Source organism: Monodon monoceros, unplaced genomic scaffold, assembly GCF_005190385.1.
Source record: "Monodon monoceros isolate NGI ecotype Baffin Bay Population unplaced genomic scaffold, NGI_Narwhal_1 Super_Scaffold_6, whole genome shotgun sequence".
NCBI lineage: Eukaryota > Metazoa > Chordata > Mammalia > Artiodactyla > Monodontidae > Monodon > Monodon monoceros.
The window spans coordinates 2918240-2932872 of NW_021703783.1; the positions used below are offsets into that span (position 1 = coordinate 2918240).

General features: G+C 46.8%; 1 protein-coding gene across 7 annotated transcripts in view; it reads right to left on the reverse strand.

Annotated features, from left to right (window-relative positions):
* DDX11 (DEAD/H-box helicase 11) overlaps positions 1-14633 on the reverse strand; it is a 73793-nt gene that overhangs the window by 30894 nt on the left and 28266 nt on the right. For 5 of the 7 annotated variants that reach the window (XR_003791010.1, XM_029204326.1, XM_029204325.1 and 2 more), the window contains exon 1: positions 973-1095. The exons of 1 other annotated variant lie outside the window; for it this stretch is intronic. The gene's annotated coding sequence lies outside the window, so the exon portion shown is untranslated. Of the gene's footprint in view, positions 1-677; positions 800-972; positions 1096-14633 lie in introns of those variants that run through there. One more of the 7 variants, XM_029204323.1, reaches the window with a different exon arrangement.

Consider the following 14633-nt stretch of genomic DNA (forward strand, 5'->3'; position numbering starts at 1 on the left):
CGATGATCACTTATTTGCCTGGGTACAAACTATTGCTACAGACTGAATCGTGTCCCCCCCCCCGCCCCGCCTCCAAATTCATGCGTTAAAGCCCTAACCCCCAATGTGAGGCTGTATCTGCAGAGAGAGCTTTTAGGGAGTAATTAACATGAAATGAAGGAGGTAATCAGGGTTAAATGAAGTCCTAAGAGTGGGGTCCTAAACTCTTATAAGGACTGTGGCCTTGAATTCCCAGCCTCTAGACCTGGGAGAGATAAGTTTCTATTGTTTAAGCCACCCAGTCTATGGCGTTTTGTTATGGCAGCCTGAGCCGATGAGACATCCATGTCCAGGTACCATCCTACTGTCCCCCTCCTAAAGTGCTTTAACGCCACACACCTGGGTGACGACCCGGCTCCAGCGCACATGCTGGGAATCCGGAGCTGGCCCCAACCCCATATTCGCATCTTGCTTCTGTCCCCCTCCCAGCTCCGCCCGCAGAGCTCTCACACCGGGCTAACATTTCTCTCCACTTTCCACGGCACTGCCTCCCACACGCTGGTCCATTCCAGCCATCGCACTCCTCCTGCTCCACCTTGGTCCCCCGAGCGGCAGGAGGGCTCTGGGGTCAGACTGCACAATGTGGGATCCCGGCTGTATCCGTGCTAAAGTCCACATCCCTGAGCCTGTTTCCTCACCTGCGGGGGACAGGTAACGGAACATTCGGTAGCGCTGCAGGGACCAGCAGGTACTACAACGTAAGGAACTCACGCTTCGCACGGCCGGCGGATCCGCCCCGCGGCCGGCGGCTCACGGCCAGGTCCCGCCCCGCGGCCTCTCCAGCCCTTGGATTGGTTTCTGGCCTGTCAATCACATGTCAAGCCCGCCCCAGCTCGGGGACGTTTTCCCGCCGCCGGCCCGGCCCGCCCCCTTGCATTTCTCCCGGAGTCTGCCCTTTCTCCTTTTGCTCCGCGTCCTCGGCACCGCGCTCACCTTCCTCGGCGGGAGGGCTGCTCCGCCGAGACCAGGCCGGCGAGGAGTCCGAGCGTACGCCACTGAACCTGAAACCCCGGGTCGCCGGTGTCGGCGTCCCCCACGGAAGCCCGTCGCGATGCACGCCCCGCGCCAGTGCGCGTGCGCACTCCGGGGCTCGGCGGGGGCCGATCGCCTGTTGTGCCACTGCGCTTGCGCGGCGGGCTCGTCCAGGCCTCGGTCTGCATTACCCGGAAGACCGACCTGCGTTGCACAGCCCTTTTCGCTGCGCGTGCGCACTCCGTGTCTTGCTGGGGCTGGACCTCCCCTTTTGCGTCACTGCGCTTGCGCGGCTGGCTCGCGGGAGGGAGGGGCCGTCGGAGGCTGTGATCGCGACAGGGTATTCTTCCTACCCCTACCGCGCGCCAGCTGTGGAATGTTCGCGCCTCCGCTAGCTGGCGCCCATAATCCTGGGAGCTCAGTAGTCGCTTGACTTCAGTTGGCCGTGTTTATCAAACACCTGAGGGGCCAGGTGCTGTAGCTGACTCAGGAAGCCTGTATTCTGGTCCTGAAACTGAGCCCCTGTAAAACCAGTTTCCTCTGCTCAGTTTATGATTAACCTCTCTGTCCAAAACTTTATTCCCTTTCTTATTCCGTGCCTGTTCCCCTCAGGATTGAGAAGTATCAACAAAAAGAAAAATGGGGGAATTGGAACTGAGCAGGGCCCTCCCGCCCAAAAGCCCCCCTATGTCCTCCGTTTCTTGTTCGTAGAAAAAGACTTCAGGGGCTTCCCTGGTGGCGCAGTGGTCAAGAATCTGCCTGCCAATTCAGGGGACATGGGTTCGAGCCCTGGTCCGGGAAAATCCCACATGCCGCGGAGCAACTAAGCTCCTGCACCACAGCTACTGAGCCTGCGCTCTAGAACCCGCGAGCCGCAACTACTGAAGCCCGTGTGCCGAGAGCCCGTGCTCCACAACGAGAAGCCACCGCAATGAAAAGCCCGCGCACCGCAACAAAGAGTAGCCCCCGCTCCCCGCAACTAGAGAAAGCCCGCGCACAGCAACGAAGACCCAAAGCAGCCAAAAATAAATAAATAAATTTTTAAAAAGAAATTAGAATTTCTTTAAAAAAAAAAAGAAAAAGACTTTAGCTTCCGACGGTTCCCTAAGTTCCAAGGGACGGCACAGGTAGTTACTAATGAGGGAAATGAGGCAATGCAGAAACAAAGGAAAGCAGTTAACCAAGAGAAGTAACAACAATAGTTCAGGGATAAACTCTTATGTATATGCCTACTCAAGGCATATACCTAACAATCTGACACTTATCTTTGAGTTTTTCTGCAGAAACTAAGACACCTCCCCCAGGTGGAGGATGGTGACTACACGCTGAGCACAAGCATGTGGACTCCAGACGGTTAGGAACCAGAAGGTTGCCGGTTAGGATTCCTGAAACACCACCCCGCTACCTCACCACTGACCAATGAGAAGCGCTCACCCCAAAGGTTGCCTTTAAAAACACTTCCCTGAAAGCCATGGGGAGTTCAGGTCTTGTGAGCCTGAGCCGCTGTGCTCCTCTCTTGGCCCTGCAGTAAACGCTGTCCTTTCTTTCACCACAGCCCAGTGTCAGGAAATTGACTTTGCTGTGTGGAGTTCGGTCTGGTTAATAGTCCTCGCTCCTGTCAGACCTTAATATATTGGTTATTTTACCTCTAGAATGGACAGTACCTGCCCTGCCCACCTCTGCAGGGTTGAGACCAGGTGAGGGAAAGCACTCTGGAAGCCAAGTTTAGGATTGTTGCTCCTGGGCGCCAGCCCTGCTTGGAGGAGCACACCTGGTCGGTGTCAAAGCACATCACCTTCACCTCCCTGGACGTGGGTTCTCCTTTGTCCAGCAGGGGATAGCACTGCATGATCCCTGTGAGCTTTTCTGAAGGCGTATCCAGTGTGTGTTTTCCAACACCACCCAGTAGCCCAATTCTGACACTATCTATCTGGAGGTAACTGGGATCCCACACGTTAGGAGCTCAGTCCCACATGACTGCGACGTGAGACACCAGTCACTAGGTTGTCACCTGTGCTGCTCACCTACTGGCTGTAAGTCAAGAGGTTCCCACGACCTCCTCCTTGGGTTTGATTAATTTGCTAGAGTAGCTGACGGAATTGCCAGCTACCAATTGGCCCTTGCCCTCTACCTCTACGAGGATTAAATCCCCAGCCGCTGCAGCCGCTGACCTTCAACGCCCCCTGAAAGGAGTTCAGGGCAGAGGTCAGGAATGAGGCCCTCTGTGCTCTGGGAAAAACTGGCAGAACAGGTCTTTAGATAGAAATTTTCAGAAGATTTTATGAGCCCAATTCTTGCATCTCCTCATATCCAGAAAAGCACTGAAGTCATCAACGGGGACATCGCCTCCTCCTGACTAGCAGCCAGGCTCTGCCAACATGTGTGCTTGACTGCACGTCCCCCCTTCACTAAAATCATACAGAACACTCACCTTCCCCCCACCCCCACCCCGCACCTCTCTGGAGCAGTTCCTCAGAGCTATCCGAAATGCTGTTTCCCAGGCCATAGTCCTCATTTTCCCCCAATAAAACTTAACGCACAACTCTCACATTGCCCTTTGTTTCTTCAGTCGACAGAACTGAGGAAAGCATTTTACTTACTAGATCACCAGTTTATGTAAAAGGATATAACTCAGGAGCAGCAGGATGAAGAGATGCACAGGACAAGGGTGTGGCAGGGGGCACAGAGCTTCCACTCCCCCGCACCTCCGCATGCCCACCAACCCGGAAGCTCTCCAAACCTCACCCTTCCGCGTATTTAATGGAGGCTTCATTACATAGGCAAAGGTTGATTCAATCATCAGTCATTGGTGACTGAATTCAGTCTCCAGCCCTTCTCCCCTCCAATCACTCAGTTGGTTCCCCTGGCAACCAGCCCCCATCCTTAGGCTGGTTACCTAGGGGCTTTCCAATAATCACATCATTAACATAACAAGAGACACCTCTATCGCTTTCCTCACTTAGGAAGTTTCTAGGGTTTTAGGAGCTCTGCTAGGATCGGGGACTAAGACCAAAAATATAATTATTATCACAATATCACAGGATGGGTCTATGAAATCACAACTGGGGGCATTTTATGCTAAGTGCTCCCTGGGAATGACCTTGGTAATTGGTGTGACTTCCCAGCAGGATCAAGAAACATTCTGGACAGTTTCTGGGGCTTTATTAAAGGAAAGGCCTTCCAGGAAAGGAGCCAGTGTTACAAGCTGTGTAAAAACTTGGGGGTGGGAATTCACAAAAGGATGGTTCCAGAGTCGGTATTTTTGGCAGTACTTCCAACTGTCGGTGACTGGGGTAGTTTGAAAAGGGCAAAGAACTAACGCCCTTCAGCGTCTTGGAAGGTGGCCCACCAAAATCCTGAAAAGGTCTCTGATGCCTCAGTTTTAAGTTCATGTAAATGTTGCATTTACTATACAACCACTGTTTGTTTTAGCATTTAAAAAGCTGTTTTAAAGTAATTGTCGGGCTTCCCTGGTGGCGCAGTGGTTGAGAGTCCGCCTGCCGATGCAGGGGACACGGGTTCGTGCCCCGGTCCGGGAAGATCCCACGTGCCGCGGAGCGGCTGGGCCCGTGAGCCGTGGCCGCTGAGCCTGCGCGTCCGGAGCCTGTGCTCCGCAACGGGAGAGGCCACAGGAATGAGAGGCCGGCGAACCGCCAAAAAAAAAAAAAAAGTAATTGTCATCTGGTAAACTTGACACTTCAAGAAGATGCATTGGACTTGGGTCTATTTCTTCAGAGTCCCTCCTCCCCGCTGTCCACACACACACACTCCTAGGGTATGAAATCCCTAATTTAAGATGCACCATTAGAGGAATAGAAGGTGATAAGACTTGGGGTCTGGATGTAGAAGACTTTAAACAGTAAGCTAATACGTTTAGACTTTATCTTATAAGCAATTTGCACATCACTGAAATGGCTTTGGAACAGACGAGTGAAATTGCAAAATCAATGCCTTGGAAATAACAAGCCAGAAGCAGTGTGAAGAATGTTGGCCCGGGAGAGACCAGAAGCAAGTGAACAAGTCAGGTTATGCAGTAAACCAGACAATGCAACAGGGACTTGGACCTCTAGAGTAGCGATAGGAATGGGTGATGGATGCGGTTAAACCAGGATGTAAACCCAGACTATGTCCCTCTATCCTCCCCTCATCCTCACCCCAAGGGTTTATTTAGAGAACGATGCTCCTAACTTAAGGCCTTGGGCTCTGTCCCAAAGGTAAAATCAGAAGTTTGCCCCATGTGGACCACCTCTGCATTTCTTGCTAATGGCATTCATTGAATGAACTCAAACACCTTCTTAACAAACTCCTCTCAGAACTCAAGGCCAGGGAGAAAAGTTTTTCTACTTATGTACGAATATGCTTTCTATAACTTGGCCGTGAGAGCTCTTTAAACCCATTATGTATTCCTCTTTGCCTTTGCTGCTAGTAATCTCAGCTACATGTTGTGCATTGTTTTAGCATTTCAGTGGAAAGCATTTTTTGATACTTTCTTTTTTTCTGTTCTCATTGCTTCTTGCTAATTTTAAGTACAGGCCCTAGTAAAATCAGACCACCTGGATTCAGATCCCGACTCCACTATTAACCAGCTGGGTGGCCTTGTCAGGTTGTTTTAACTCTCTGAGTCTCAGTTTTCTCACTTAGGAAATGGAGATAATAACAGGACCCACCTTATAGGATTCTTGTGAAAGAAACGAGATCATCTGGGTAACATAAACGGCTCAGCACCATGCATGCCACATTATAAAAGCTCAACGAAGGTTAGCTATTACTAATATTTTGGTTTGTTTGATTTTTATTTTATATTGGAGTATAGTTGATTTACAATGTGTTAGTTTCAGGGGTACAGCAAAGCGATTCAGTTATACATATACATATATCTATTATTTTTCAGATTCTTTTCCCATTTAGGTTACTACAGAGTATTAAGTAGGGTTCCCTGTGCTATACAGTAGGTCCTTGTTGATGATCTGTTTTATATATAGTAGTGTGTTTATGTTAATCCCAATCTCCTAATTTATCCCTCCCCCCCAAACTATTACTAATATTGATTGGGTTTAGTTTTAGTGTCTCTATGCTTTCATTATATTTCCTTAGATCCCCTTTAGAAATAGCTGTGGTATAAACCTAACAATAAATAAATAAAATCTAATAAAATAAAAGTAAAGTTGGGTTCTGACTGTGTAAACTTTTACATTTTGGCCTTTGGCAATTGGAAGAGCAGAAATAAGGAGGCCAGGAGTGATATTTTGAGGAGGAGCACGAATATTCAGTTTCTGAGATATTTAAAGTTATGCAGTTTGATGGGGCACACCGTAGTGTGTTTGTTTGTGTCGGGGGGGGGGGGGGGGGGGGGGTCATCCATGTACAGGCAGGACCAGGACCTCTCAAAGGCATCTTATTCCAGGGTATAGCCTGGCCTTGGCATTCATTCATTCAATAAATATTAACTGAGCGTCAGTCCCGAAGCTGAATTAGTAAGCTCAGAAAGTATCAGGCTCATTACAGATGCAGGATCACAAAATTTACATTCACGCTAATTCATTTATAAAGGATTTATTTATAAAGGAGTCATTTCCGGTGAGCATAAGCTAATTTTTCTCTTCCTATTTGGGAAGCCAATGTGAACTGGAAGATTGCTTGGTGACCATTAAGTCAAAAAAAGGAAAACATATGAATTTGAGTGAGATGCATTACCTACGCACTGGGCAAGTCCCATGAACTGTGCCTGTCCTATAAGAGAAAACACTTTTCTAGAGACCAGCTTGCTCCCATTCTCAGACCCCATGTGCCTCTCCCTGGAACAGTGCAAGATGCACCCTAATCATACTTGTTTCTCTGAATCCTAGTTTCTTTGATAACCATGTTCAGTGTATATCTGGCTAGATTAATTTTGCTCATTAAGCCACATTCTAGTGGGTGTGAGATACAGTCTGTTTCCTCACATAATAGGTTGAACTAATTTGTCAAACTTAATTTTCAAGTGCCCCAATTTCACTGTCTCAATGAGGTATTCAGTGGTGTTTGAAAATGGGGGACTAGAGTTCAGACAGAAGTAGGAGCTGGATATATGGATTTGATCACCCCTAAAGCTATAATAAGTAGTAATATTTCTGAAGGAGTGATTAGTTAAAAAAAAGAAAAAAAAACAGGCAGCATGCACATGCAAAAGAATGAAGTTGGACCCTTACCATACACCACACATAAAAATTAACTCAAAATGATTTAAACTTAACAGCTAAACTGTAAAAGTCTTAGAAGGAAAAATAAGGGAAAAACTTCACGACGTTGGATTTGGCAATGATTTCTTGGATGATACCAAACACAAAGGCAGCAAAAGTAAAAATAAGTTGGACTACAACAAAATTTAAAACTTCTGTGCATCAAAAGACACAATCAACAGAGTGAAAAGACAATCTACAGAATAGGAGAAAATATTTGCACAGCATGTATCTGACAAAAGGCTAATATCTAGTATATATAAAGTACTTCTACAACCGATCAACAAAAAAGAAGACAACCCAATTTAAAAATGGGCAAAAGACCTGAATAGGTATTTCTCCAAGAAAGATATACAAATGGTCAACAAACACATGAAAAGATGCTCAACATCATTAATCATTAGGGAAATGCAAATCAAAACCACAGTGAGAAACCATTTCACACCCATTAGGATGGATGCTATTAAAAAAACAGAAAACAACAAGTGTTGGCAAGTCTGTGGAGAAAAGGAAACTCTTCTGCACTGTTGGTGGAAAAGTACATTGGTACAGCCACTATGGAAACAGTATGGCACTTCCTCAAAAAATTAAAAATAGAATTACCATATCCAGCAATTCTACTTCCAGGTATATACCCAAAAGAAGTGAAAGCAGGGACTCAAACAGATATTTGTACACCCATGTCCATAGCCACATTATTTGCAGTAGCCAAAAGGTGGAAGCCACCCAAGTGTCCATCAACAAATGAATGGGTAAACAAAATGTGGTATCTCCATGCGGTGGAATATTATTCAGCCTTAAAATAGAGGGAAATTCTGACACATGCTACAACACAGATGAACCTTGAAGGCATTACATGTATTAGTCAGGGTTCTCCAAAGAAACAGAACCAACAGGATGTATCTATAGAGATATTTATTTTAAGGAATTGGCTCATACAATTATGGAAGCTTGGTAAGTCCAAAATCTGAAGGAGACTGGCACCAGAGCTGGCACCCTGGAGACTCACAGAACAATGGCAGTTCAAGTACAAAGGTTATCTACTGGCAGAATCTCTTCTTGCCCTGGGGATATCAGTCTTTGTTCTGTTAAGGCCTTCACCTGATTAGAAGAGGCTCACCCACATTACGGAGAGTAATCTGCTCTACTCAAAGTCCACTGGTGTAAATGTCAACCTCATCTAAAAAACACCTTCACAGAAATATCCTGATTAACGTTTGACCAAATATTTGGGCACCATAAAAATAACCATCACATTATGTTAGGTGAAATAAGCCTGTCTCAAGTATGATTCCAATTATATGAGTTACTTAGATTCATAGACAGAAAGTAGAATGGTGGTTGCCAGGGCCTGATTCAAGGGGGAAGCTGGGAGCTGTTCTTGTTTTAGTTTTTTTAATTTATTTATTTTTTTAAAATTAATTAAGTTATTTATTTTTGGCTGTGTTGGGTCTTCGTTTCTGTGAGAGGGCTTTCTCTAGTTGCGGCAAGAGGGGGCCACTCTTCATCGTGGTGCGCGGGTCTCTCACTGTCGCGGCCTCTCTTGTTGCGGAGCACAGGCTCCAGACGCGCAGGCTCAGTAGTTGTGGCTCACGGGCCTAGTTGCTCCGCAGCATGTGGGATCTTCCCAGACCAGGGCTCGAACCCGTGTCCCCTGCATTGGCAGGCAGATTCTCAACCACTGCGCCACCAGAGAAGCCCGGGAGCTGTTTTTTGATGGGTATAGAGTTTTAGTTTTGTAAAAGGAAGAGAGTTCTGGAGGTTGTTTCCACAACTACACAAATGTACTTAATGCTACTCAACTGTACACTTAAAAATGGCTAATATGGTAAATTGTATGTTGTGTGAATTTTACCACAATTAAAAAATTTTTTTTATATTTATTTATATTTATTTTGGGCTGCATTGGGTCTTCGTTGCCGCGTGCAGGCTTTCTCTAGTTGCAGCAAGTGGGGGCTACTCTTTGTTGCGGTGCGCGGGCTTCTCATTGCGGTGGCTTCTCTTGTTGCGGAGCACGGGCTCTAGGCACATGGGCTTCAGTAGTGTGGCTCGGGGGCTCTAGAGCGCAGGCTCAGTGGTTGTGGCGCACAGGCTTAGTTGCTCCGCGGCATGTGGGATCTTCCCCGACCAGGGCTTGAACCCGTGACCCCTGCATTGGCAGGTGGATTATTAACTACTGCTCCAGCAGGGAAGTCCCTGCTCAGCACTTTTATGTTCATTATCTCTTTTATCCTGCAGCAATGTTGAAAGACTAAGTAAATCCATCAGGTTTGGGTTTGCCTGTGTCAGAAAACTCAAATAACATTGGTTAAAATAGATAAAATTTTACCTCTACCCGCCTTCCCCCAACAGACAGAGTCTGAAGGAAGGTTATCCAAGCTGGTGAGCAGCTCTGCTACTATAACTGACTTGGGTTCTTTCCATCTTTTTGCTCAGCCGTCATTAATATGCCACTTCCTCCTGACAGTCCAGGACCTGCTTAGTTCCAGCACCATGTCCACATTCTAGGCACCAGGAAGCCAGGCAGGACAAAGTGGGTGCACCTGTCCTACTAGAGCACTTCTTAGAAAGTCAGACAGGCCACCTTCCCTTACGCCCACTTGGTCCGAACATGGTCACGTGGCCACGCCAGCTGCGGGGAGGATGGGAAACATCGCCTTTGCTCTAGGCATCCAAATGCACAGTTAAAAAAAGTAAGAGGGGCTGGGACTTCCCTGGAGGTTCAGTGGTTAGGGCTCCGCGCTTCCACTGCAGGGTGCACGGGTTCGACCCCTCGTCATGTGTCCAAAAGATAAATAAATAAAATAGGAGGAGGGGGAGAATGGGTGTTGGGGGACAGCAATACCACAGAAGTTATCATAAAGGCCATTTGGTAGATGAGAAACCAGCCACAGGGAACGGAAGCAAGGCACTTTCATGTAGCACGAAAGAACCAGATGGTGGGAGACATTATGTGCAGCAAGGATTCAGACCCAAGTTTTAGAATGTTTTTCTGAAACTAAATTAGAATGGACCCCAAGTTATCCCAACAGAAGTCCCCTACTTCCTTGAGGGAGCGGTAGGGCTGGAGTTTCTGCTGCTGCACCGTGTACACTCCACAGCTCTGACCTGCAATCTCAACAGACTCAGGCAAGCGCATCAGGCCCACGGGTCTCACCCGACTTGAGGACACAGAAAAGAAAGACTGAATGCCAGGTGCCGTGGGTCTGCCCCCTCCCGCCCTTCCCCCCCACCGAGTCCTCCCTATTGTCACATGAAACTACCTGAAGGTCGAAGGACACACTTCCAGAGTTGTTCCTGTCACTTGGGTTTATCCCCAGTCCCCAGAAATTAGGATGGAAGCCGTTTGTCTTAGGATGAGAAACTAAGTTTTATTGACAAATATATATGCTGACAGCCAACAATCCCCTAGGGTGATAAAGGACAGGAAACATTGTATCTGCTAAGGTCAAAACTGTCTCCTTGGGCTACCCTGGTGGTGCAGAAATTAAGAATCCGCCTGCCGATGCAGGGGACACGGGTTTGAGCCCTGGTCCGGGAAGATCCCACATGCCACGGAGCAACTAAGCCCACGTTCCACAACTACTGAGCCTGCGCTCTAAAACCCACGTCCCACAACTACTGAGCCTGCGAGCCACAACTACTGAGCCCGTGTGCCACAACTACTGAGCCTGCGCTCCAGAGCCTGTGAACCACAACTATTGAGCCCACGTGCCACAACTACTGAGCCCACACGCCTAGAGCCAGTGCTCCGCAACAAGAGAAGCCACCGCAGTGAGAAGCCCGTGCACTGCCACGAAGAGTAGCCCCCACTCGCCGCAACTAGAGAAAGCCTGCGCACAGCAACGAAGACCCAATGCAGCCAAAAATAAATAAATAAAATAAATAAATAAAAATTTTTTTTAATTATAAAAATATGGTTTCTCAGACTCCACTCCAGATGTGCTATTCGGGGTCCTCACTCCCCAAGCAAACTGCCTTCTCAGAGGGCAGAGTTAGTATCTTTCAGAGAGAGCTCCATGTATCCACAGGACACCACAGTGCTGCCCACAGAAAAGGCTCTGAAAATAGGTAGAAGCCACCTGCTTTGCAAGCCGATCTCAGGCTTTGAAGAGCCTGAATGTAATGGACGGGCAGTGGTCTGAGGCCACAGCTGGCTTTGTAAGGGTGCCTTACCCCTCTCCTCATCCCCAGCCCCCTCCCCCTCTCCATTTTATATGACCTCAAGGTCTCGGGAAAGCCCTCCCAGCGCAAACACTCAGCCTTCCTGCTCACTGGTTTGAGATCCTCCTGCATCAGGATAATAATTGTGCATATAAATATATATATACATATATCCCCATATCCCTTCCCTCTTGAGCTTCCCTCCCACCCTCCCTACCCCACCCTTCTAGGTCATCACAAAGCTGATCTCCCTGTGCTATGCAGCTGCTTCCCACTAGCCATCCATTTTACATTTGGTAGTGCATATATGTCAATGCTACTCTCTCACTTCGTCCCAGCTTCCCCTTCCTCCTCCCCGTGTCCTCAGGTCCGTTCTCTATGTCTGCGTCTTTATTCCTGCCCTGCCACTAGTAGAACTTTGATAGTTTTAGGGTTTACATTTAAGTATGATTCATTTTGAGTTAATTTTTGTACATGGTGTGAGGTATGGATTGAAGTGCATCCTTTCATGTATAGACATCCAAATGTTCCAGCACAATTTGTTGAAAGAGACTAACCTTTCTCCAAAGAACTGTCTTTTCACCTTTGCCAAAAATCAGTTGACAGTACATGTGTAGCTACATCTATTTCTGGATTCTCTATTCAGTTCCATTGATCCATTTGTCTTTCTTGATGCCAATATCACACTGTCTTCATTGTTGTAGTTTTATGTCTTTCTTCTTTTTCTAAACTGTTTTGGGTATGTTGGGTCTTTTGCATTTCCATTTCCATATGAATTCTAGAATCAGCTTGTTAATTCCTATATTTAAAAAAAATCCTGCTGGAATTTTGATCAGGATTGCATTGAATCTATAGATCAACTTGGGAAGAACTGATATCTTATCAATATTGAATCTTCCGATCCATGAATACTACATGTGTTTCCATTTATTTAGGTCTTCTTTAATTTATCTCAGCAATGATTGGTAGTCACCAGTGTACACGAGTTTCCTATCTTCTCTTCAGATTTGTTCCTAAGTATTTCATATTTTACATAGACGATCATGTTGCCTGTGAATAAAGACAGTAATTATACTTCTTTTCTGATTTGTATGCCTGTTATGTCAAGTTGTTTGATATGTTCAAATCTTACTGATCATCTACTTGTTCTATCAATAATTGAAAGAGGGGCGCCGAAATCTCTGATTGTGATTATGGATTTGTCTCTTTCTCCTTATAGTTCTATTGATTTTTGCTTTATATATTTTGAAGCTCTGTTATTAGGTACATAAACATTGTCATGTGCTCTTAATGCATTGACCACTTTACCATTATAAAATAACATTCTTTATACTTGATGATATTCTTTGCTCTGAAATCTACTTTGTCTGATATTAATATAGCCAAAACAGTCATTTTGTTGAAAGAGTTAACATGGTATATCCTTTTTTTTTTTTTTAACCTTTTCATTTGTAACCTATTTGTATCTTTATCTTTGAAGTGTATTTTCTGTAGGTAGTATATAGGTGGGTCTTGCTTTTTTTTTTTTTTTTGCGGTATGCGGGCCTCTCACTGTTGTGGCCTCTCCCGTTGCGGAGCACAGGCTCCGGACACGCAGGCTCAGCGGCCACGGCTCACGGGCCCAGCCGCTCCGCAGCATGTGGGATCTTCCCAGACCGGGACATGAACCCGTGTCCCCTGCATCGGCGGGCAGACTCTCAACCACTACACCACCAGGGAAGCCCCTGCTTTTTTATCCATCTGACAATCTCTGGTTTTTAATTGTGGTATTTAAACCATTTATATCTAATGTGATTATGTATGGTTAGGCTTAAATCTATCATCTTGCTATTTGTTTTCTATTGGTACCAATTCTTTGTTCCCCTTTCCTTCTCTTTCTGCCTTCTTTTGAATTCACTGGATATTTTTTATAATTCTGTTATAGCCTTTGTTGGCTTGTTAGCTATAACTCTTTGTTATTTTAGTGGCTGCTGTAGGTTGCTAAAGATAGTAAATATCTTTAACGTGAGAGTCCAAGATGATGGCATAGGTGGATCCTGAACTCATTTCCTCCCACAGACACACCAAACCTACAGCTACACATGGATCATTTCCCTGTGAAAACTAGATGAACTGCTCTCCACAACAAAGGCTTAAAAAGGCCACATTGAGACAGGTAGGAGAGGCAGAGACACAGTCCCACAAAAAAACCCATTCCTGACACAGGGACACACAATGGAGAGGGATCTCACCAGAGAGGTGCTTCTCCTGAAGGAGCAAGAGGTTGGTTCCCCACATCAGGCACCACAACCTCTGGGATCTGCACCAGAGAGAAGAGCCCCCAAAATGTCTGGCTTAGAAAACCAACAAGGCCAATGTCCAAAGGACCCAAAGTGCTGTTGGAAACTAAGATACCCCTCCTAAAGGTCCTCCCTTGTCCCAAAACCCAGCAAAAAAGACAGTTTAAAAAGCATCTAGACCATGTGTGAAGGAGATTCATTTGCTAATCTACAAACACTGGCTGGACAGACAGTCAAAATGCTCCCTGGAAACAGAGCCATTACTGCACCCTCAACCTACCTGCTGGCCCAGGCATGTGAGCTCGGACACCGCACCCTCCCCCACCTTTCTGAGATGCGGGGCGTGGCAGGGTGAGTGTTTGCAGCCCTATCCTGCTGCCTTGCTGAAGCTGGACAGTGCAGATGGTGGCAGCACTACCCTGCTCCCGGCTGGGGCTGGTGAACACAGGCACACAGGCAAGGCGCTCTCCTGCTGCCCTGCTGAAGCCCCCGGGCACCTGCAGAAGTCATCTTCCTGCTGCCTTGCTGAAGCCAACGAGTGTGCCTCACCCGTTACACCCTGCAGCTACCTTGCTAAAGCCAGTGGGCATGTGCAATCCACACAGGGGAGGTCCTTTGATCACCTGGCTTGGTGGCCAAGAGGGCTGGCATTCCTGAGCTTCATGGGACTGTAACAATTAGAAAGACAGTTCATGCCAGGCCTCCACTCCCAGGGCACTGCACAGACAGCAGACTAAAACACAAGCCCAGTCTTCCTGTGAAAAAGTCTTCCTGTGAAAAAAAGATTTACTTAGCCTGGAGCTTAGCCTGAGGGACAGGCTTCATATTTCTCACACATCTAGAGGCTAAGGAGTCAATCCCAGGGAACATAAGCAGAGAGACGCCATCCTTACACAATCCCTTGGCCTTGCTACAGCTCAACAAGACCTCCTGGAAAGAAGCTTATATACTATTTTTGCAA